At 46.5% G+C, this 23,619-nt stretch overlaps 1 long non-coding RNA gene across 1 annotated transcript; it reads right to left on the bottom strand.

The window, feature by feature from the left end:
* Nucleotides 1–1,462: 1,462 nt before the first annotated feature.
* LOC137348526 (uncharacterized) lies at nucleotides 1,463–23,270 on the bottom strand. Its single transcript, XR_010969129.1, has 3 exons — nucleotides 23,029–23,270; nucleotides 10,940–11,063; nucleotides 1,463–2,989 (listed from the first exon to the last, which is right to left on the bottom strand). It is a non-coding gene; the product is annotated as an uncharacterized lncRNA (long non-coding RNA).
* Nucleotides 23,271–23,619: the final 349 nt, after the last annotated feature.

Below are 23,619 nucleotides of genomic sequence, written 5' to 3'. Positions count from 1 at the left end.
TCCTCCACGTTCTTCCCACTCGCTGGTGGCCTGTGGACAACACTGAGCAATGTAAATGCATCTTTTTTGTTCCTTCGTTCCAGCCAAATTGATTCTTTTATCGACACCAATGGGACATCCTTTTTCTCCAACACGGCAATGTTCTCATTTATCAATACTCCACCGCCCCTTTCCCTTTCTTTCCTGAACACCTTGTATCCAGGAATATTTAACACCCAGTCCTGCCCTTCTTTGAGCCAGGTCTCTGTTCCAGCCACAACATCATATTTCCACATGGCAATCTGCACGTGTACCTCACCAATCTTATTAACCACACTCTGCATTCACATACATGCACATTAACCCTGATTTAGACTTTATTACTTTATCCCTGACTCTGACCCCACCTTGTAACTTGCTATTCCCTACTCCAGTGCTAACTATCTCTCCCAGTATTCTGTGCACCTTGGTGTTCCGGTCTAATATTTTTCCCTGGTTCCCATACCCCTGACAAGTTACCAGTTTTGCTTCCCTCCAATCGGAACTCCCTCTCAGGTTTCCATCCCCTTACCAATCTAGTTTAAACCCTCCCCAACAGCACTAATAATCTCCCTGTGAGGATATTAGTCCCAATGCTGCTTCGATGCAACCCGTCCATCTTGTATGGGTCCCACCTGTCCCAGTGCCTCACAAATCTGATGCCCTCCCTCCCACACCAGTTCTCCAATCACCTGTTTAATCAGTCAATACTCCTATTCCTATGCTCACTTGCACATGGGAGTGGGAGTAATCCTGAGATAACTGCTTTTGAGGCCCTGCTTTTTTAATCTCCTTCCCAGTTCCCTAAAATTTGTTGTCAGGACCTCATTTACCCTTTCCATCTATGTTAATGGTGCCAACGTGGACCACGACCTCTGGCTGTTCACCTTCCCCCAGATAAATGTCCTGTAGCCGTTCCGTGACATCCTTGATCCTGGCACCAGGGAGGCAACACACCATCCTGGAGTTCGATCTACAGCTGCAGAAAGACTTCTGTGTTCCCCTGACTAATGAATGCCCCATCACGACTGCTCTTCCACTCTTCCTCCACCCCTCCTGTGCAGCTGAGCCACCTGACAAACGTGGCTCTGTCTGCACTCCTCTGAGGAACCATCACCCTCACTAGTATCGAAAATGGAAAGCCGATTAGCAAGTGAGATCATATCAGGGGACTCCTGCACTACCTGTCTGGTTCTCGTAGACTGTCTGTGGGTTACCCATTCCTTATCCTCCTGCATGCTCCTAACCTGTGGTGTGATCACCTCCCGAAACCTGCTAGCCATGTAGTTCTCTGCATTGTGGATGCACCACAGTGACTCCAGCCACTGCTCGAGATCCAAACCCCAGAGCTCAAGCTTGTGCAGCCGGTGACACTTCCTGCAGATGTGTTTGTCCAGGACACACGGTGCATCCTCGACATCCCACATGTCACAAGCTGTGCATTGCACTCAGCCAAGCTGCCGTGCCAGACCTTAACTTAACCGACTATTTAGAAGGAGAAGATCTGACCAGTTACTCAACCAACCAGCTCCTTTCACTGCACAGAAACAAGAACCAAATACTGGAGGACAGAAAAAGTAGAAAAAAGGAGCACCTCCTCTCCCCTTCACTGAACTCACCACTCAGCAAACACATACCTCCAGACTCTGTTTACAATCTGCACTCCTTATCAATCTTTTAGTCATTCTTTGCTGTTTTTCTACATTCTGTCCAACATTCATTGGTCATTGGATAGACATATGGATGAAAATGGAATAGTGTAGGTCAGATGGTCGGCGCAACATCGAGGGCCGAAGGGCCTGCACTGCGCTGTAATGTTCTAATTCTAAAAAAAAAAATTCTAATTCTGATCTGCCACCCACCTTTGTGCAATTATATGCTTTTCCTTTAATTTTGATATGACCTTTAACATTTCTAGTAAACCATCGACAGTGGGTCCTCCCCACTCCGACTCCTGTTCACACTGAGAATCCAGGGTGGAGAGCTGGGATATCCTGTCTCAAAACACAGTCACAGAGACACAGCATCATTTACAGCACAGAACAAGGCCATTTGGCCCATCAATTCCATGTCAGCTCTCCAGGGAGCAATCCGCTCAGTCCCACTGCCCCACATGAGCCCATAGCCCTGCAAGTTTATTTCCTTCAAGTGACCATCCAGTTTCCTTTGAAAATCATTGATTATTTCCACTTCCACCACACACATTGGCAGCGAGTTCCAGGTCAGAACCACTTGCTGCAGAAGAAGTTCTTCCTCACATTCCTGCTGCAACTCTTCCTCAAAACCTTCAATCTGTGTTCCCTAGTTCTTGTACTATTAGTTCATGGGAACAGTTTTTCTTTGTCTAATTTATCAAAGTCTGTCAGAATCTGGTACATTTCGATGAAATTTTCCCTCAATCTCCTTTGCTCCAAGGAGAACAACCCCAACTTCTCCAACCTACCCTTGTGAACACTCTGCTGTGTCAGCAGGTGGGATAACTGAGTGAATCCCTTCCCACACACTGAGCAGGTGAACGGCCCCTCCCCAGTGTGACTGAGTTAATGAATATCCAGCTTTGATGGAGAACCGAATCCCTTCCCACAGTCCCCACATTTCCATGGTTTCTCCGTGGTGAGGGTGTCCTTGTGTCTCTCCAGGTTGGATGATCAGTTGAAGCCTTGTCCACACACAGAACATGTGTACAGTTTCTCCCCGCTGTGAATGGTGGTGTTTTCACAGGCTGTGTAACTGGTTAAAACTCTTTCCACAGTCAGTCACTGGAACACCCTCACTCGGGTGTGTGTGTGTGTCTCGGTGCTTCTTCAGTCACACTGATGTTTGAAATCTTTTCCCAGGCAGAACAGAAACATTTCTCCTTCCACATTCAAAGGCCGATGATATTCAGGTCCTGATGAATCGAGTGACTGTCAGATCTTGATGCGATGTTTGGTTTGAATTTCCCGTCAGTAAATCCTCCCCTTCTAATACCCTGTAAAAGGAGTTTACAAAAGTCAGCACTGTCAGTCCAGGGTAGAAATTCAGAACAGACAGTTCTAGTTTCTATGGAACATTCTTTCCTCTCGTTTCCCCCAAACATGTGGTCCATTCAAACTAAAAGAAGCCAAATTAAGCAACAAATTGTAACAGAAGCAAAGGGAACCTTCCCAACTAAACCAGAACATTGCTCCCAGTGTCCACAAGACACTCTGTATCCTGAGGTGTCCACCGGTTGCAGAAGGCCACCCCGGCAAGGACAGGACCAGGGAAGACAGGGCAGCAGCTAAAGTGACACACCCACTCCGAGCATGGTCCCTGTACATCCTGGACCTACACATTGCTTCTCAGCCTGAGCGAGAGGGAGAGAGAGATGGAGAAGGTGAGAACTGAGTGTTTAAATATACAAGATAGATACAAACCTGGGTGGGTTTGGGGTGGATGAGGTGAGGGAGAGGAGGGCATTGGGGGGACTGGGGGGTTTTGGAAGGGCAGGTGATCGAAAGGGCTGTGGGTGTGGGTGGTGTTTTAACCAGGCCCAAGAGCAGGTCCCGGAAAAGATCCTCCAACCTCCCCACCCCACCTCCACACTGAGTGGCCAGAGATTAGGAGAATGGGGTTAAACTGTAACCAAGGCCATTGATAAGGTCCCACAAGGCAGACTGGTCATGAAAATAAAAGCAAAACAGCAAGTTGGAGTCAAAATTGACTCAGAGGCAGGAAGCAAAGAGTAATGGTTGATGAGTGTTTGTGTGACTGGAAGGCTGTTTTCAGTGAGGTTCTACAGGGATCAGTACTCGGTCCTTTGCTTTTTGTTCTATATATCCATGGTTTGTACCTGATTGTAGGGGATTTGATTAAAAAGTTTGCAGATGATACAAAAATTGACCATGTGGTTGATAATGAAGAAAGCTGTTAACTGCAGGAAGATATCAATGGACTGGTCAGGTGGGCAGAATAGTGACAAATGGAATTCAATCCGGAGAAGTGTGAGGTAATGCATTTGGAGACAGCTAACAAGGCAAGGGAATACACAATAAATGGTAGGATATTGAGAAGTATAAAGGAACAGAGGGACCTTGGAGTGCACATTCACAGAACTTTGAATATGGCTGGGCAGGTAGATAAGGCGTAAGAGATACTTGCCTTTATTAACCAAGGCAGAGAATATAAGAGCATGAAGGTTCTGCTGAAAATGTATAAAACACTGGTTAGGACACAGCTGGAGGACTGTGTACAGTTCTGGTCACCGCACTGCAGGAAAGATGTGGTTGTATTAGAGACGGTACAGAGGAGATTTACAAGGATGTTGTCTGGATTGGAGAATTTTAGTTCTGAGGAAATATTGGATAGGTGAGGGTTGTTTTCTTTGGAATAGAGGAGACTGAAAGGAGACCGAATTGAAGTGCAGAAAATGATGAGGGGTCTAGATAGAGTGGATAGGAAGGACCTATTCCCCTTGGCTGAGGGGTCCATAACCAGGGGCACAGTTTTTGGGTAAGAGGTAGGAAATTTAAAAGGGATTTGAGGGGAAATGTTTTCAGCCAGAGGGCGGTGGGGATCTGCAACTCACTGCCTGGGAAGGTGGTAGAGGCAGAAAGCTTCAAAACAATTAAAAAGTACTTGGATATGCACGTGAAGTTCCCTAACCTACAAGGGTATTGTTACGACCGAGTGCTCAAGTCAAAGCCCCACAATCAAAATATACAGTTTTGATAGTGGTGGGAGAAACACACTGTTGATTCAGTCCCGTCCCTCACAGATCGCCTGACATTTTAAACATTCCAAATTAAAGAAAGATCCAGCCAAATTGTACCATCTATTAACCCCCGAATAAGGCTAACCAAACCAGGTGTCTTTAGATCAACAAATTAACTGTTTAATTAGAAAAACTAAATTCTTAAACACTACTAACATATAAACATTTAAAACAGAAAAAATAGTGTCTTTGCATATTTATGCTCCTGCTGAAGTGAAACCTTCCTATGTGGAATAGTCCAAGGTTGCTTGGAAGTCTTCACAGCCATCTGAACTGGGGGGGGGGGGGGGGGGGGAGAAAATAAAAGGTTCTTCAACAGTAGAACAGTCCAATCTAGTTCAGCAGTTGAATTGATGCTGTTCTTTTCCAGCGACAAATTTCAACATTTTCAGTTCAGTCGTGAAAGGAATTGGTTATTTTCTTTTAAGAAAGTAATCTGGCTTGATATCAGAATTCGGGTTTAAATAAACCAAGAGAGAGGTCTTTTTTCCTTCAGTATATGCTGGATGATAATCTGTGTCTGTCTCTGTTAACGGTGTCTCAAAAGCCAGTTTTTCAACTAGTTTCAAATGTCAATTGGAAACAATGCATCTCTCGATCTTCAGTCTGAGTGGCTGTATCCCGGGGCAACGAGAATACATTCTTTGACTCAGTCTCTGGAGCTTGTTGCCTTAAAGCAGCACTGCTCCTTTTCCAGCCTTAAAGGCACACTGCATTCTTCTTGGGAAAAAAAAATAGAGGATCATAACACGATGGACCAAGAGCTGGAAAGTGGGATTAGGCTGGATGGCTCCTTGTCAGCCAACGAGGACACGATGGGCCGAATGGCCTCCTTCCATACTGTAAATTTCCAGGATTCTAATTTGAGGAGCAGCCCCTTCAGGTAACGATACAGGGGCTGTAACCTCTTACACTGAATATATACATGGCCCATGGACTCTTAAAGGCTGCAAACATCACATGCAGCCTGAGAGTGGGTGAAGCTGCTTAAAACCCTATTGTCCAGGATGCCCCATCTCCTGGGCATTCGGACCCAGTAGGAAACAGAGTTTGTGAGGTCCTGTTCGCTCACTGTGCCCTCACCAAGATGGCTGTGCTTGCACCCTGATCCCGCCCTGTCCAAGATGGCGGCCAGTGACCCCTCTCCCCCGGACCTGTCACCATGAGGTAAACACGGAGCCTCTTGGCCTACCCCAGGTGTATATGAAGCCTCCCAGCCCACCCATGGCTCCAATTCCTCCCCTGTACCCACAATCTCCTCTCGCCTCCCGATCCACCTGGTCCACCTGGTCCATCTCCATTACCTACGCTGGACATGCTCAGTGAGTGCACAGTTCGATCCCACGCCAATGCACTCAGCCCCTGTGGTCATTGATAAGGGACTGACCCTGATCACGGGAGTCCTGGGTAATGAATCCTCCACTGAAAGCTCCAAATATTGAATGGATGATTTTGTGTCATCCCATTGAGATCAGGGCCAGAGAGACAATGGAGAAAATTATTCAATAAATTATACTGAAACCCGAGGGCCCGGGACATCAACTATGGTGTGAAGTACACTGGGAATTCTGTTCTTGACCCACATTTGGACTCAGGAATCAGAGGGATGTTTTCATAACTTGTAGTTGACACCAAACTGGATGAATGAACTAATAATGAGGAGGAGTGCATTGAAATCCAGGAAGACAGAAACAGGCTGGCAGACTGGACAGATAAATGGGAAATGAAATTCAACATAGTGAAATGTGAACTGGTTCATTGTGGGAGGAGGAATAAGGAGGCCAGTTATTGGTTAGAATGTAAGAACTTAAATGGAGCAGAGCAGCAAAGAGATCTGGGAACAGAGTCACATAACTCACTAAAAGGAGCAACACAAGTGGATAAGAGAGCAAAGAAAGAGCTGATGTTCTTTTCTAGAGGAATACAATGTAACAGCAGGGAGGGAACGTTAAATTTATAGAGAACCTGACTTAGAAGGACTGTGAGCAGTTCTGGTCTCCAGATTAAAAAAGGATATTGAAGAAAGTGCAGAATAGATTTACAAAGATGTCACCAGAGAGGATGTTACCATCCAGCAAGATTGAGCAGGCTGGGGCTCCTTTCTCTGGAAAAGAGAAGACTAGGAGGAGATCTGATAGAGGTCTTTAAAATTATCAGTCAGTCAGAACAAGGGGGCAGCAATATAATACAGACATTAACAGGTCAAATAGAGAACTTAGGAGGAATTTCTCTACTCAGAGAGTGGTGAGAATGTGGAACTCACTGCCATGTGGAGTGGTTGAAGGTGATAACAATGATGTGTTTAAGGGGAGGCTCAATACATTTATGAGGGAGAAGGGAATAGAGGGATATGGGGACAGAGTGGGACAAGGTAATCAGATTGGGAGGAGGCTCATGTGGATTATAAACAGCAGCACAGACGAGTGGGGCTGAACGGCCTGTTTCTGGGCTGTAATTCTGTGTACATTCAGCCTGGGTGGATTAATGCTCAGGTTCACTGGGCCCAGGGGTGGATTAATGAAAGTTCTGGCTCTAAGTTTTAGACGATGCTGCCGAGTACTGCAGGTGATGGAGAAGAGTTTCTCTCTATCTACCCTATCAGTTTCAATTAATATCTTGAAAACTTTGATTAAATCACCCCTTAATCTTCTGAATTCCAGGGACTACAACCCTCACAGTGAGGTGATTCATTCTGGCAGAAGGAATAGGGAGAGGCAACATACACTTAATGGTACAGTTCTAAAGAGTTTACAGGGATAGAGGGACCTGAGGGTTCATGTGCAGAGATCACTGAAAGTGGAAGGATGTATTGAGGGAACAGTTGGCAAAGCAAATGGGATCTTGGGCCTCATAAATAGAGCTATTGAACACAAAAGGAAGGAAGTTTTGCTGAACATTTATAAAGCTCTGGTTAGGCCACAACTAGAGTATTGCATCCAGTTCTGGTCACCACACTTTCGGAAGGGTGTGAAGGTCCTTGAGAGGGTGCAGAGATTGATCAGAATGGTTCCTGAGATGAGAGAATTTAACTGCAAGGTTAGGTTGGAGGAGCTGGTCTTGTTCTCCTTGGAGCAAAGGAGATTGAGGGGAGATCTGATAGAGGTGTTGAAAATGATGACAGGTTAAGAGAAGGCAGACCAAGAAAAGCTGTTCCCATTAGCTGATGATACAAGGATTAGTGGACACAGATTCAGGTTTTGAGATACAGGAGGGATGTGAGGAAGCAGTTTTTTTACACAGTGAGTGGTAATGACCTGGAACTCACTGCCTATGAGGGTGGTGGAAGTGGAGACGATCAATGATTACAAATGGAAATTAGATGGGCACTTGAGGGAAATAAACCTGCACGACTACGGGAATAGAGATGGAGAGGAAAGGATAGCGAAGATGATTCTCGACAGGGGCGAGAGTAACAGGGTAGTTGTTATGGGGGACTTTAACTTTCCAAATATCGACTGGAAATACTATAGTTCGAGTACTTTAGATGGGTCAGTTTTTGTCCAGTGTGTGCAGGAGGGTTTTCTGACACAGTATGTAGACAGGCCAACCAGGGGCGATGCCACATTGGATTTGGTACTGGGTAATGAACCTGGCCAGGTGTTAGATTTAGATGCAGGTGAGCACTTTGGTGATAGTGATCACAATTCGGTTAGGTTTACCTTAGCGATGGGGTGGGACAGGTATATACCGCAGGGCAAAAATTATAGCTGGGGGAAAGGAAATTATGATGCGATTAGGCAAGATTTAGGATGCGTAGGATGGGGAAGGAAACTGCAGGGGATGGGAACAATCGAAATGTGGAGCTTATTCAAGGAGCAGCTACTGCGTCTCCTTGTTAAGTATGTACCTGTGAGGCAGGGAGGAAGTTGTCGAGCGAGGGAGACGTGGTTTGCTGAAGAAGTTGAAGCACTTGTCAAGAGGAAGGCGGCGGCTTATGTTAGGATGAGACGTGAAGGCTCAGTTAGGGAGCTTGAGAGTTACAAGCCAGACAGGAAGGATCTAAAGTGAGAGCTAAGAAGAGCAAGGAGAGGACACGAGAAGTCATTGGCGGATAGGATCAGGGAAAACCCTAAGGCTTTCTGTAGGTATATCAGGAATAAAAGAATGACTAGAGTTAGATTAGGGCCAATCAAGGATAGTAGTGGGAAGTTGTGTGTGGAATCAGAGGAGATAGGGGAAGTGTTAAATGAATATTTTGCGTCAGTATTTACAGTAGAGAAAGAAAATGTTGTCGAGGAGAATACTGAGATTCAGGCTACTAGGCTAGATGGGATTGAGGTTCATAAGGAGGAGGTGTTATCAATTTTGGAAAGTGTGTAAATAGATAAGTCCCCTGGGCCAGATGGGATTTATCCTAGGATTCTCTGGGAAGCTAGGGAGGAGATTGCAGAGCCTTTGTCCTTGATCTTTATGTCGTCATTGTCGACAGGAATAGTGCCGGAAGACTGGAGGATAGCAAATGTTGTCCCCTTGTTCAAGAAGGGGAGTAGAGACAGCCCTGGTAATTATCGACCTGTGAGCCTTACTTTGGTTGTGGGTAAAATGTTGGAAAAGGTTACAAGAGACAGGATTTATAATCACCTTGAAAAGAATAAGTTCATTAGCGATAGTCAGCACGGTTTTGTGAAGGGTAGGTCGTGCCTCACAAACCTTATTGAGTTTTTCGAGAAGGTGACCAAACAGGTGGATGAGGGTAAAGCAGTGGATGTGGTGTATATGGATTTCAGTAAGGCGTTTGATAAGTTTCCCCACGGTTGGCTATTGCAGAAAATATGGAAGTATGGGGTTGAAGGTGATTGAGAGCTTTGGATCAGAAATTGGCTCGCTGAAAGAAGACAGAGGGTGGTGGTTGATGGCAAATGTTCATCCTGGAGTTTAGTTACTAGTGGTGTACCGCAAGGATCTGTTTTGGGGCCACTGCTGTTTGTCATTTTTATAAATGACCTGGAAGAGGGTGTAGAAGGGTGGGTTAGTAAATTTGTGGATGACACTAAGGTCGGTGGAGTTCTGGATAGTGCCAAAGGATGTGGTAGGGTACAGAGGGACATAGATAGGCTGCAGAGCTGGGCTGAGAGATGGCAAATGGAGTTTAATGCGGAAAAGTGCGAGGTGATTCACTTTGGAAGGAGTAACAGGAATGCAGAGAACTGGGCTAATGGGAAGATTCTTGGTAGTGTAGATGAACAGAGAGATCTTGGTGTCCAGGTGCATAAATCCCTGAAGGTTACTACCCAGGTTAATAGGGCTGTTAAGAAGGCATATGGTGTGTTAGCTTTTATTAGTAGGGGGATCGAGTTTCGGAGTCACGAGGTCATGCTGCAGCTGTACAAAACTCTGGTGAGATCGCACCTGGAGTATTGCGTGCAGTTCTGGTCACCACATTATAGGAAGGATGTGGAAGCTTTGGAAAGGGTGCAGAGGAGATTTACTAGGATGTTGCCTGATATGGAGGGAAGGTCTTACGAAGAAAGGCTGAGGGACTTGAGGTTGTTTTCGTTGGAGACAAGGAGGAGGAGAGGTGACTTAATAGAGACATATAAGATAATCAGAAGGTTAGATAGGGTGGATAGTGAGAGTCTTTTTCCTCGGATGGTGATGGCAAACACGAGGGGACATAGCTTCAAGTTGAGGGGTGATAGATATAGGACAGATGTCAGAGGTAGTTTCTTTACTCAGAGAGTAGTAGGGGCGTGGAACGCCCTGCCTGCAACAGTAGTAGACTCGCCAACTTTAAGGGCATTTAAGTGGTCATTGGATAGACATATGGATGAAAATGGAATAGTGTAGGTCAGATGGTTTCACAGGTCTGCGCAACATCGAGGGCCGAAGGGCCTGTACTGCGCTGTAATGTTCTAATTCTAATAAAAAAGAGTGGGGGAATGGGACTGACCGGTTTGTTCTACAGAGAGCTGGGATGGAATCAAAAAGCTCAATGTCCTCCTTCTGTGCTGTAATGACTGATTCATTTGTGTAATCTCTCCTCGTAATTTAACCCTTCGAGTCCAGGTATTATTCAGGTAAATCTACACTGCACTCCCTCCAAGGCCATTATATCCTTCCGAAGGTGTGGTACCCAGAACTGAACACAATACTCCAGGTGTGGTCTAACCAGGGCTTTGTGTATCTCAGTGCTTTTCCACTCTCACTGATACCTGAAATCTTTTCCCACAGACAGAACAGACAAACCTTTCTCCTTCCACATTCAAAGGCCGATGATATTCAGGTCCTGATGTATCGAGTGACTCTGTCAGATCTTGATGTGATGTTTGGCTCGAGATTCCCCATCTGCATATCCCCTGCTTCTAAGCCCCTGTAAAAGGAGTTTACAAAAACCATCACTGTCAGTCCAGGATAGAAATTCACAACATTCTCTCCTCCTGTTTCCTGGCCCAGGATGACTGTACATGCACCCTGCTGTACATTGTCCTGAGGGAGGCCACACACCAGCCTGGATTCACGTCTGCGGCTGCAGAAACGCCTGTGTATTCCCCTATCAAATCTCCTATCACTATTGCTCAGTCAGTCAGCTTTGTGACCCTCTGTGAAGCTGATCCAACTGTGCTGCCATGGCCTTGACTCTTGCTGCACTCCTTAGATGAACCATCACTTTCATCAGTATTCAGAACTGAATACTGGTTGGAGAGTGAGATGCACTCAGGGTTCTCCTGCATTCCCTGCCTGTTTCTTCTTGACTGTCAGTTGGCCACCCATTGCCTCTCTCCCTCCATACTCTTAAGCTGCAGGGTGACCATATCTATAAACGTGCTGTCCACAAATCTCTCACCTCATGGTTGCACCGCAGTGACACCAGCTGCAGTTCATGCTCCGAAAACCGGAGCTCGAGCTGCTGCAACTTGTTTTATCTTCATCCATGTGATGTGGGTGTTGCTGGCTCGGCCAGTATTTATTGTCCATCCCAAACTGCCCTTGACAACTGAGAGGCTCGCTCGGCCATTTCAGAGGGCATTTCAGAGTCAGCCACATTGTGTGGATCTGCAGTCACATGTAGGCCAGACCAGGTAAGGACAGCAGATTTCCCATCTCATGAACCAGATGGCTTTTTAATTGCAGATTTATTAATTGAATTTAAATGTCACCATCTGCCGTGGTGGGATTCGAACCCATGTTCCAGTGACATTACCCCGATGTCACCACCTCCCCCAATGATACTTCCTACACAAATGGTTATCTGGAGTTGACACATTACACAGGATGTGCACTCCAGAGGTCGGAGCAGCCCCACCATTGGCAGGAATTTTGGACTTGTAACTGCAAAGGCTTTTGTCATCAAAAAGGACTGTGTAATGTATCAGTGTGGTGTGAGATAGTCAAGTGTTGAATAAGTAAAGAAAATATCTTTGTAAATAGCTGACACCACAATTTACAATCAAAGTGCTGTTTAGATAATTGTGGATTTCTTTTAGTTTAGTTATTAGAACAAAAGACTGAAAATGTGAAATCTTGTGTAATTTATTAGTGTGGTCTGGGGATTCATATCTCATATTGACAATCTGAGGTCTTAACAACTGGAAAGTGGGATGAACAGATACAATGGGCGGAATGGCCTCCTCCTGTGCTGTAAATAGTCAGAGTTATACAGCACAGAAACAGGCCCTTCGGCCCATCGTGTCTGTGCCGGCCATCAAGCACCTAACTATTCTAATCCCATTTTCCAGCACTTGGCCCATAGTCTTGTCTGCTATGGTGTTTCAAGTGCTCATCTAAATACTTGTTAAATGTTGTGAGGGTTCCTGCCTCGACCACCTCTTCAGGCAGTGCTTTTCAGATTCCAACCACCCTCTGGGTGAAATTTTCTTTCCACAAATTCTCTCTAAACCTGCTGCCCCTTACCTTAAATCTATGCCCCCTGGTTATTGACACCTCCACTAATGGAAAAAGTTTCTTCCTATCTAACCTATCAATGCCCCTCATAAATTTGAATACCTCAATCATGTCCCCCTTCAACCTTCTCTGCTCTTTTGAAAACAACCCCAGCCTTTTCAATCTCTCTTCATAGCTGAAATGCTCCAAACCAGGCAACATCCTGGTGAACCTCCTCTGCACCCTCTCCAGTGCAACCACATCCTTCGTATAGTGTGGTGCCTAGAACTGAACACAGTACTCCAGCTGTGGCCGAACTAGTGTTTTATACAGCTCCATCATAACCTTCCTGCTGTTACATTTTATGCCTCAGCTGATAAAGGCAAGTATCACATATGCCTTCCTAACCACCTTAACTACCTGTGCCGCTGCCTTCAGTGATCTATGGACAAGTACACCAAGGTCCCTCTGACCCTCAGTACTTCCTGGGGTCCTCCCATCCATTGCATATTCCCTTGCCTTGTTAGTCCTCCCAAAATGCATCACCTCACACTTCTCAGGATTAAATTCCATTTGCCACTGCTCTGCCCATCTTACCAGCCCATCTATATTGTCCTGTAATCTAAGGCTTTCCTCCTCACTATTTACAACACCACCAATGTTCGTGTCATCTGCGAATTTACTTATCATGCCTCCTATATTCACATCTAAATCATTAATGTAACCGACAAACAGCAAGGGTCCCAGTACCGATCCCTGTGGTACACCACTGGTCTCAGGTTTCCACTCGCAAAAACAATCCTCGACCATCACCCTCTGCCTCCTGCCACTGAGCCAATTTTGGATCCAATTTGCCAAATTGCCCTGGATCCCATGGGCTCTGACCTTCTTAACCACTCTCCCATGCGGGACCTTATCAAAAGCTTACTGAAGTCCATGTAGACTACATCAACTGCTTTACCCTCATCCACACACCTCGTCACTGCCTTGAAAAATTCAATCAAGTTAGTTAGACACGATCTCCCCCTGACAAAGCCTTGTTGACTATCCCTGATTAATCCCTGTCTCTCCATGTGGAGATTAATCCTGTCCCTCAGAATTTTTTCCAATATTTTCCCAACCACTGATGTTAGACTCACTGGCCTGTCGGTACCTGGTTTATCCCTGCTACCCTTCTTGATAATGGCACCACATTCATAGTCCTCCAGTCCTCTGGTACCTCTCCTGTGACCAGAGAGGATCTGAACATTTATGTCAGAGCCCCTGCTATCTCCTCCCTTGCCTCACATAACAGCCTGGGATACATCTCATCTGGGACTGGGAATTTATCCACTTTTAAGCCCGTTAGAACAGCTAATACTTCCTCACTTTCAATGCTAATATGTTCAAGTGTATCACAATCCCCCTCCCTGATCTCTACACCTACATCATCCTTCTCCATAGTGAACAGATGCAAAGTAATCATTTAAAACCTCACCTCTGTCCTCTGGCTCCACACACAGATTGGCACTTTGGTCCCTAATGGGCCCCACTCTTTCACTGCTTATCCTCTTGCCCTTAATATACTTAGAAAATGCCTCAGCATTTTCCTTGATCTTGCCCGCCAGTGTTTTTTCATGCCCCCTCTTTGCTCTCCTAATTACTTTTCTTTGTACCCCCACTACACTTTCTATCCTCCTCCAGTACCTCCGCTGTTTTCAACACGTTGAATCTGCCAGAAGCCTCCTTTTTTTTTTTTCCCTGATCCAATCCTCGCTATCCCTTGACATCCAGGGTTCCCTGGACTTGTTGGTCCGACCCTTCACCTTTACGGGTACATGTTGCCGCTGAACCCTAACTCTTTCCTCTTTGACTCCCACTGGTCTGATGTAGACTTTCCGACAAGTAGCTGCTCCCAGTTCACTTTGGCCAGATCCTGTTTTATCATATTGAAATTGGCCTTCCCCCAATTCAGTACTTTTATTTCCAGCCCGCCTTTGTCTCACAGAGTTATGGTCACTATCCCCGAAATGCACCCCCACTGACACTTCTACAACTTGTCCAGCATCATTCCCTAGGATTAGGTCCAGTACTGCGCCTTTTCTTGTTGGACTTTCTATGCACTGGCTCAAAAAAGTCTCCTGTATATATTTTAAGAATTCCGCCCCCTTGAAGTCTTTTACACGAAGACCATCCCAGCTGATATTAGCTAAGCTGAAATCCTCTACTATTATTACACCTCTGAGATTTGCCTACATATCTGCTCCTCTATCTCTCCCTGACTGTTTGGAGGCCTGCAGTACACTCCCAGCCAAGTGATTGCCCCCTTTTTGTTTTCAAGTTTGACTCATCTGGCCTCATTTGAAGAACCTTCGCAGATATCATCCCTCCTGACTGCAGTAATTGACTCCTTCATCAACAGAGCAATGCGACCTCCTCTTTTATCCCTTCTCCTGTCACACCTGAAGATTCTATAGCCTGGAATATTGAGCTGCCAGTCCTGCCCTTCCCTCAACCATGTCTCTGTGATAGCAACAATATCATAATCCCATGTGCTAATCAAAGCCCTCAATTCATCTGTCTTGCATTAAAATAAATGCAATCCAGCCTTGCATTTGTCACTTGTGCCTTAACAGGTCTATATTTGCTCTGCATAACAGACTGACTCAGTTTCTCTTCTATATTTGACTGAGCATCACCCGCTCCTATACCTCCACTCTGTATCCCATTCCTCTGCCAAATGTGTATAAACTGCCCCCAACAGCACTCGTAAAACTCCCAGCAAGGATGTTCGTCCAACTTGTACAGGTCCCACCTTTGCCAGAAACAGACCCAGTGATCCAGGAAGCTAAAGCCCTCCCTCCTGCACCATCTCTTCAGCCACGCATTCATCTGCTCTATCCTCCTATTCCTATACTCACGAGCATGTGGCACGAGAGTAATCCAGAGATTACAACCTTTGAGGTCCTGCTTTTTAATCTGCTACCTAGCTCCCTAAATTCTTGTTTCAGGTCTTCATCCTCTTTTTACCTCCGTCGTTGGTACCAATGTGTTCCACAACCTCTGACTATTCGCCACCCCCCCCCCACCCCCCGCCCCCCCACCTTCAGAATGTCCTGCAGCCACTCCGTGACTAACTTGACCCCGGCACCAGGGAGGCAACATACCATCCTGAAGTCACGTTTGTGGCCACAGAAATGCCTATCTGTATCCCTTTCGATAGAATCCATTATCAGTATAGTTCTTCCAGTCCTTTTCCTCCCCTGCTGTGCAGCAGAGCCATGCGTGGTAACACAAACTTGGCTGTTGCTGCTTTCCGCTGGGAGGTCATTCACCCCAACAGTATCCAAAGTGGTCTATCTGTTTGAGAGGGGGATGGCCACAGGGGACTCCTGCACTACCTGCCTGTGCCTACTACTCCATCTGGTGGTCACCCATCTCATTTCTGCCTGTGCAGCCATTACCTGCAGTGTGACCACCTCTCTAAACGTGCTATCCACAACGTCCTCAGCATCGCGGATGCTCCACAGTGAATCCACCTGCAGCTCCAGCTCCATAATGCGGGTAGTCAGTAGCTGCAGCTGGATCCACTTCCTGCACACATGGTCGTCAGGGACACTGGAAGCATCTCTGATTTCCCACATCGCGCAGGAGGAGCATATCACGGGGCTGAGCTCTCCTGCCATGACTTACCTTTAGATTAATTAGTTACTCCCTTTAAAAAATATTAATTACACTAGAGGATTGTTCTACTCCAAACACTACCCACGACAATCTAAATTACTCGAATTGAAAAAAAACACACTCTTAGAACTCACTTTATCACTCGAGGTCTTTTTTCAAACAAAAAACAACTTTCCCCTTATTTTTTTAAAGCTAATTAAATTGACTAACAGTTGTTACTTAACCGACCAATCACAAACAAAGAATTGTGATATCGTTCCAAGTCAGGATAGTGAGTGACTTGGAGGGGAACTTGCAGGTGGTGATGTCCCAATGTGTCTGTTGTCTTTGTCCTTCAAAGAGGAACAGGTCACGTGTTTGGAACAAAGCACAAAGAGAACAAAGAACAGTTCAGCACAGGAACAGGCCATTTGGCCCTCCAAGCCTGCGTCAATCTTGATGCCTGCCGAAACTAACATCTTCTGCACTTCCGGGGCCCATATCGCTCTATTCCCTTCCTATTCATATATTTGTCAAGATGTCTCTTAGACATCGCTATCGTATCTGCTTCCACCACCTCCCCTGGCAGCAAGTTCCAGGCACTCACCACCCTCTGTGTAAAAAACTTGCCTCGCACATCCCCTCTAAACATTGCCCCTTGCACCTTAAACCTATGTCCCCTAGTAACTGACTCTTCCACCCTGAGAAAAAGCTTCTAACTATCCACTCTGTCCATGTCACTCATAACTTTGTAAACCTCTGTCATGTCGCCCCTCCACCTCCGTCGTTTCAGTGAAAACAATCCGAGTTTTTCCAACCTCTCCTCATAGCTAATGCCCTCCAGACCAGGCAACATCCTGGTGAACCTCCTCTGTACCCTCTCCAAAGCCTCCACGTCCTTCTGGTAGTGTGGTGACCAGAATTGCACGCAATATTCTAAGTGTGGCCTAACTAAGGTTCTGTGCAGCTGCAGCATAACTTGCCAATTTTTACACTCTATGCCCCGACCGATGAAGGCAAGCATGCCGAATGCCTTCTTGACTGCCTTATCCACCTGCGTTGCCACTTTCAGTGACCTGTGGACCTGTACGCCCAGATCTCTCTGCCTGTCAATACTCCTCAGGGTTCTGCCATTTACTGTATCCCTCCCACCTGTATTAGATCTTCCAAAATGCATTACCTCACATTTGTCCGGATTAAACACCATCTGCCATTTCTCCGCCCAAGTCTCCAACCGATCTCTATCCTGCTGTATCCTCTGACAATCCTCATCATTATCCGCAACTCCACCAACCTTTGTGTCGTCCGCAAACTTACTGATCAGACCAGCTACATTTTCCTCAAAATCATTTATATATACTACAAACAGCAAAGGTCCCAACACTGATCCCTGCGGAACACCACTGGTCACATCCCTCCATTCAGAAAAACACCCATCCACTGTTACCCTCTGTCTTCTATGACCGAGCCAGTTCTGTATCCATCTTGCCAGCTCACCTCTGATCCCGTGTGACTTCATCTTTTGCACCAGTCTGCCATGCGGGACCTTGTCAAAGGCTTTACTAAAGTCCATATGGACAACATCCACCGCCCTTCCTTCATCAATCATCTTCGTCACTTCCTCAAAAAACTCAATCAAATTAGTAAGACACAACCTCCCCTTCACAAAACCATGCTGACTCTCGCGAATAAGTTCGTTTGTTTCCAAATGGGAGTAAATCCTGTCCCGAAGAATCCTCTCCAATAGCTTCCCTACCACTGACGTAAGGCTCACCGGCCTAAAATTTCCTGGATTATCCTTGCCACCCTTATTAAACAAAGGAACAACATTGGCTATACTCCAGTCCTCTGGGACCTCACCTGTAGCCAATGAGGATGCAAAGATTTCTGTCAAGGCCCCAGCAATTTCTTCCCTTGCCTCCCTCAGTATTCTAGGGTAGATCCCATCAGGCCCTGGGGACTTATCTACCTTAATGCTTTGCAAGACACCCAACACCTCCTCCTTTTTGATAATGAGATGACTGAGACTATCGGCACTCCCTTCCCTAGGCTCATCATCCACCAAGTCCTTCTCTTTGGTGAATACTGATGCAAAGTACTCATTTAGCACCTCGCCCATTTCCTCTGGCTCCACGCATAGATTCCCATCTCTGTCCTTGAGTGGGCCAACCCTTTCCCTGGTTACCCTCTTGCTCTTTATATATGTATAAAAAGCCTTGGGATTTTCCTTAATCCTGTTTGCCAATGACTTTTCATGTCCTCTTTTAGCCCTCCTAACTCCTTGCTTAAGTTCCTTCCTACTGTCTTTATATTCCTCAAGTGCTTCATCTGTTTCGAGCCTTCCAGCCCTGACAAATGCTTCTTTTTTCGTTTTGATTTGGCTCACAATATCCCGTGTTACCTAACCTTCCTGAAACTTGCCAAACTTGTCTTTCTTCCTCACAGGAACATGCTGGTCCTGGATTCTAATCATCTGACGTTTGAAAGACTCCCACATGTCAGATGTTGATTTACCCTCAAACAGCAGACCCAATCTCAATTCGTCAGTTCCTGCCTAATATTGTTATAATTAGCCTTCCCCCAATTTAGCACCTTCACCCGAGGACTACTCTTATCCTTATCCACAAGTACCTTAAAACTTATGGAATTATGGTCACTGCTCCCGAAATGCTCCCCCACTGAAACTTCGACCACCTGGCCGGGCTCATTCCCCAATGCCAGGGCCAGAATGGCCCCATCCCTAGTTGGACCATCTACATACTGTTTCAAGAAGCCCTCCTGGATGCTCCTCACAAATTCTGCCCCATCCAAGCCCCAAGCACTAAGTGAGTCCCAGTCAATATGGGGGAAGTTAAATTCACCCACCACTGCAACCCTGTTACCTTTACATCTTTCCAAAATCTGTCTACATATCTGCTCCTCTACTGCCCGCTGGCTGTTGGGAGGCCTGCAGTAAACCCCCAACATCATGACTGCACCCTTCCTATTCCTGAGCTCCACCCATATTGCCTCGCTGCATGACCCCTCCGACGTGTCCTCTTGCAGTCCAGCTGTGATGTTCTCCTTCACCAGCAATGCAACTCCCCCACCCCTTTTACATCCCCCTCTATCCCACCTGAAGCTTCTAAAGCCTGGAACATTTAACTGCCAATCCTGCCCTTCCCTCAACCAAGTCTCTGTAATAGCAACATCATATTTCCAAGTACGAATCCAAGCTCTAAGTTCATCTGCCTTACCCGTTATACTTCTCGCATTGAAACAAATGCACTGCAGACCACCAGTCCCGCTGTGCTCAGCAACATCTCCCTGCCTGCTCTTCCTCTTAGTCCCACTGACCTTATTTACTATGTCCTCCTCATTTACTTCACTAGCTGTCCTACTGCTCTGGTTCCCACCTCCCTGCCACACTAGTTTAAACCCTCCCGAATGACACTAGCAAACCTTGCAGCCAGGATATTAGTGCCCTTCCAGTTTAGATGCAACCCGTCCTTCTTGTACAGGTCCCATCTGTCCCTGAAGAGAGCCCAATGGCCCAGATATCTGAAACCCTCCCTTCTACACCAGCTGCTCAGCAACGTGTTTAGCTGCACTATCTTCCAATTTCTAGCCTCACTGGCACGTGGCACAGGGAGTAATCCAGAGATTACAACCAGAGAGGTCCTGTTTTTTAACTTACTACCTAACTCCCTAAACTCCCCCTGCAGGACCGCATCACTCTTCCTGCCTATGTCATTGGTACCGATGTGTACCACAACCTCTGGCTGTTCACCCTCCCCCTTCAGAATGCCCTCTGTCCGTTCAGAGACATCCTTGACCCTGGCACCAGGGAGGCAACATAACATCCTGGAGTCTCTTTCACTTCCACAGAAGCGCCTAGCTGTGCCCCTGACTATAGAGTCCCCTATAACTATTGCTCTTCTGCGCTTTGTCCCTCCCTGCTGAACAACAGTGCCAACCGTGGTGCCACTGCTCTGGCTGCTGCTGTTTTCTCCTGATAGGCCACCCCCCCAACAGTATCCAATATGGTATACTTGTTAGAGAGGGGGAAAGCCACAGGGGATTCCTGCACTGACTGCCTCCCCCTTCTCGCAGTCACCCATCTATCTGCCTGCACTTTGGGTGTAACCACTTCTCTAAAACTCCTGTCTATGACGCTTTCCGTCACCTTGAAAATTTCCCGTGATATCACTCTAAGTCCTTTTTTTCCCTCTTTCGAGTCTCAGCGCACGCCGAGAGACACAGGGAGCCTGTCGCCGCTCTGGATCACCTTCCTCACAGGTCCGCCAGTTGTCTCTCCGCTCCCAGGTCAGTAAGGGCCTCGAGCCCCGATCTTTACTTATTAGAACATTACAGCACAGTACAGGCCCTTCAGCCCTCGATGTTGCGCCGACCTGTGAAACCATCTGACCTACATTATTCCATTTTCATCCATATGTCTATCCAATGACCACTTAAATGCCCTTAAAGTTGGCGAGTCTACTACTGTTGCAGGCAGGGCGTTCCACGCCCCTACTACTCTCGAAGTAAAGAAACTACCTCTGACATCTGTCCTATATCTATCACCCCTCAACTGAAAGCTATGTCCCCTCGTGTTTGCCATCAACATCCGAGGAAAAAGACTCTCACTATCCACCCTATCTAACCTTCTGATTATCTTATCTGTCTCTATTAAGTCACCTCTCCTCCTCCTTCTCTCCAACGAAAACAACCTCAAGTCCCTCAGCCTTTCCTCGTAAGACCTTCCCTCCATACCAGGCAACATCCTAGTAAATCTCCTCTGCACCCTTTCCAAAGCTTCCACATCCTTCCGATAATGCGGTGACCAGAACTGCACGCAATACTCCAGGTGCGGTCTCACCAGAGTTTTGTACAGCTGCAGCATGACCTCGTGACTCCGAAACTCGAACCCCTTATAATAAAAGCTAACACACCATATGCCTTCTTAACAGCCCTATTAACCTGGGCAGCAACCTTCAGGGATTTATGCACCTGGACACCAAGCTCTCTCTGTTCATCTACACTACCAAGAATCTTCCCATTAGCCCAGTACTCTGCATTCCTGTTACTCCTTCCAAAGTGAATCACCTCGCACTTTTCTGCATAAAACTCCATTTGCCATCTCTCAGCCCAGCTCTGCAGTCTATCTATGTCCCTCTGTACCCTACAACATCCTTCGGCACTATCCACAACTCCACCGACCTTAGTGTCATCCGCAAATTTACTAACCCCCCTTCTCCACCCTCTTCCAGGTCATTTATAAAAATGACAAACAGCAGTGGCCCCAAAACAGATCCTTGCGGTACACCACTAGTAACGAAACTCCAGAATGAACATTTGCCATCAACCATCACCCTCTGTCATCTTTCAGCTCGCCAATTTCTGATCCAAAGCTCTAAATCACCTTCAACCCCATACTTCCGTATTTTCTGCAATAGCCTACCATGGGGAACCTTATCAAACGCCTTACTGAAATCCATATACACCACATCCACTGATTTACCCTCATCCACCTGCTGGTCACCTTCTCGAAAAACTCAATAAGGTTTGTGAGGCACGACCTACCCGTCACAAAACCGTGCTGACTTATGAACTTATTCTTTTCAAGATGATTATAAATCCTGTCTCTTATAACCTTTTCCAACATTTTACCCACAACCGAAGTAAGGCTCACAGGTCTATAATTACCAGGGCTGTCTCTACTCCCCTTCTTGAACAAGGGGACAACATTTGCTATCCTCCAGTCTTCCGGCACTATTCCTGTCGACAATGACGACATAAAGATCAAGGACAAAGGCTCTGCAATCTCCTCCCTAGCTTCCCAGAGAATCCTAGGATAAATCCCATCTGGCCCAGGGGACTTATCTATTTTCACACTTTCCAAAATTGATAACACCTCCTCCTTGTGAACCTCAATCCCATCTAGCCTAGTCGCCTGAATCCCAGTATTCTCCTCGACAACATTTTCTTTCTCTACTGTAAATACTGACGCAAAATATTCATTTAACACTTCCCCTACCTCCTCTGGTTCCACACACAACTTCCCACTACTATCCTTGATTGGCCCTAATCTAACTCTGGTCATTCTTTTATTCCTGATATACCTACAGAAAGCCTTAGGGTTTTCCCTGATCCTATCCGCCAATGACTTCTCGTGTCCTCTCCTTGCTCTTCTTAGCTCTCCCTTTGGATCCTTCCTGGCTAGCTTATAGCCTGCCATGTTTTCTGTTTACTATCGCACAGGATGTGCACTGCAGAGGTTGGAGCAGCCCTGCAATTCCTCTGGCTATTAGATAACAAACTTGCTACTCCAAGCAGTGCAGTGGTTCGCACCACAGCCTCACAGCTCCAGTGATTCTGGGTACTGCCTGTACGGAGTTTGCAAGTTCTCCCTGTGACGGCGTGGGTTTCTGCTGGGTGCTCCGGTTTCCTCCCACAGCCAAAGATTTGCAGGTTGATAGGTAAATTGGCGATTGTAAATTGCCACTAGTGTTGGTAGGTGGTCGGGGAATTGAGGGGATGTGATAGGAATATGGGATTAATGTAGGATTAATATAAATGGCTGGTTAATGGTCGGCACAGACTCGGTGGACCGAAGGGCCTGTTTCAGTGCTGTATCTCGAAATAAATAAATAATAAACCTCAATACTTAAAAATAAAAGACGGCTCACCGGCTACTCACTTCCCTTCTATTGGTATCACTTAAATCTCAGGAAGCTGCCCCTTATTCTGATGAAAACTGGAATGTTTAATTTCCAGCTCCTTGGACAAACTTCCTAACTTTGGAGAAAGGGAAACAAAGTTACAAAACTTACCAGCCAATCAACTCACAGGCTTCCTGACTCGGTGGAAATGGGAGAAGAAACTGAGAAGTGGCGGCTCGGATAGAGAAGTCGCTGCACCATCACTTTAATGCGGCCCCTCTGGCCTCCCCGGGGCTCTCGCCGCACGTCCGCCGAATCCGGCGGCTCTGATTCGGGGCCTGAGAGCCGTTGAAACTCGGTGTTGCAGTGGCTGCGCTCAACTTCCGGGAGCCGCACCACGCATGCTCGGCGCAGACAAGAGGACTCCGTGGGGCGGAGTCTTCTGACGCCTGCGTGTTGCGGTTCTTGGGGTGGAGATAGGCCGTATTTCTGCGCGCGGTGCATTCTGGCCAGTATAGGCTGCCATTTACCAGTCGGACAATGGACGGAAAGTTCATGTTTTATACTCAGAAAAATAAAATGGTATGAAACAGCGAACATATATTAACGACGCGTTTGCTGGCAACGTAACCAAATAGGTCCTGCATCACTGGTACATGCGCAAATGCAGCCTCATCGAGGAGTAAAGATGGCGCTGCCGAATTTGACACAAAACACGAATTAAATCCAAACCGCCTCAATGGTCGCATTCAGGTCCCTGCT

Source organism: Heterodontus francisci, chromosome 34 (genome assembly GCF_036365525.1).
Source record: "Heterodontus francisci isolate sHetFra1 chromosome 34, sHetFra1.hap1, whole genome shotgun sequence".
NCBI lineage: Eukaryota > Metazoa > Chordata > Chondrichthyes > Heterodontiformes > Heterodontidae > Heterodontus > Heterodontus francisci.
This window is presented reverse-complemented; position numbering and strand designations above follow the sequence as displayed.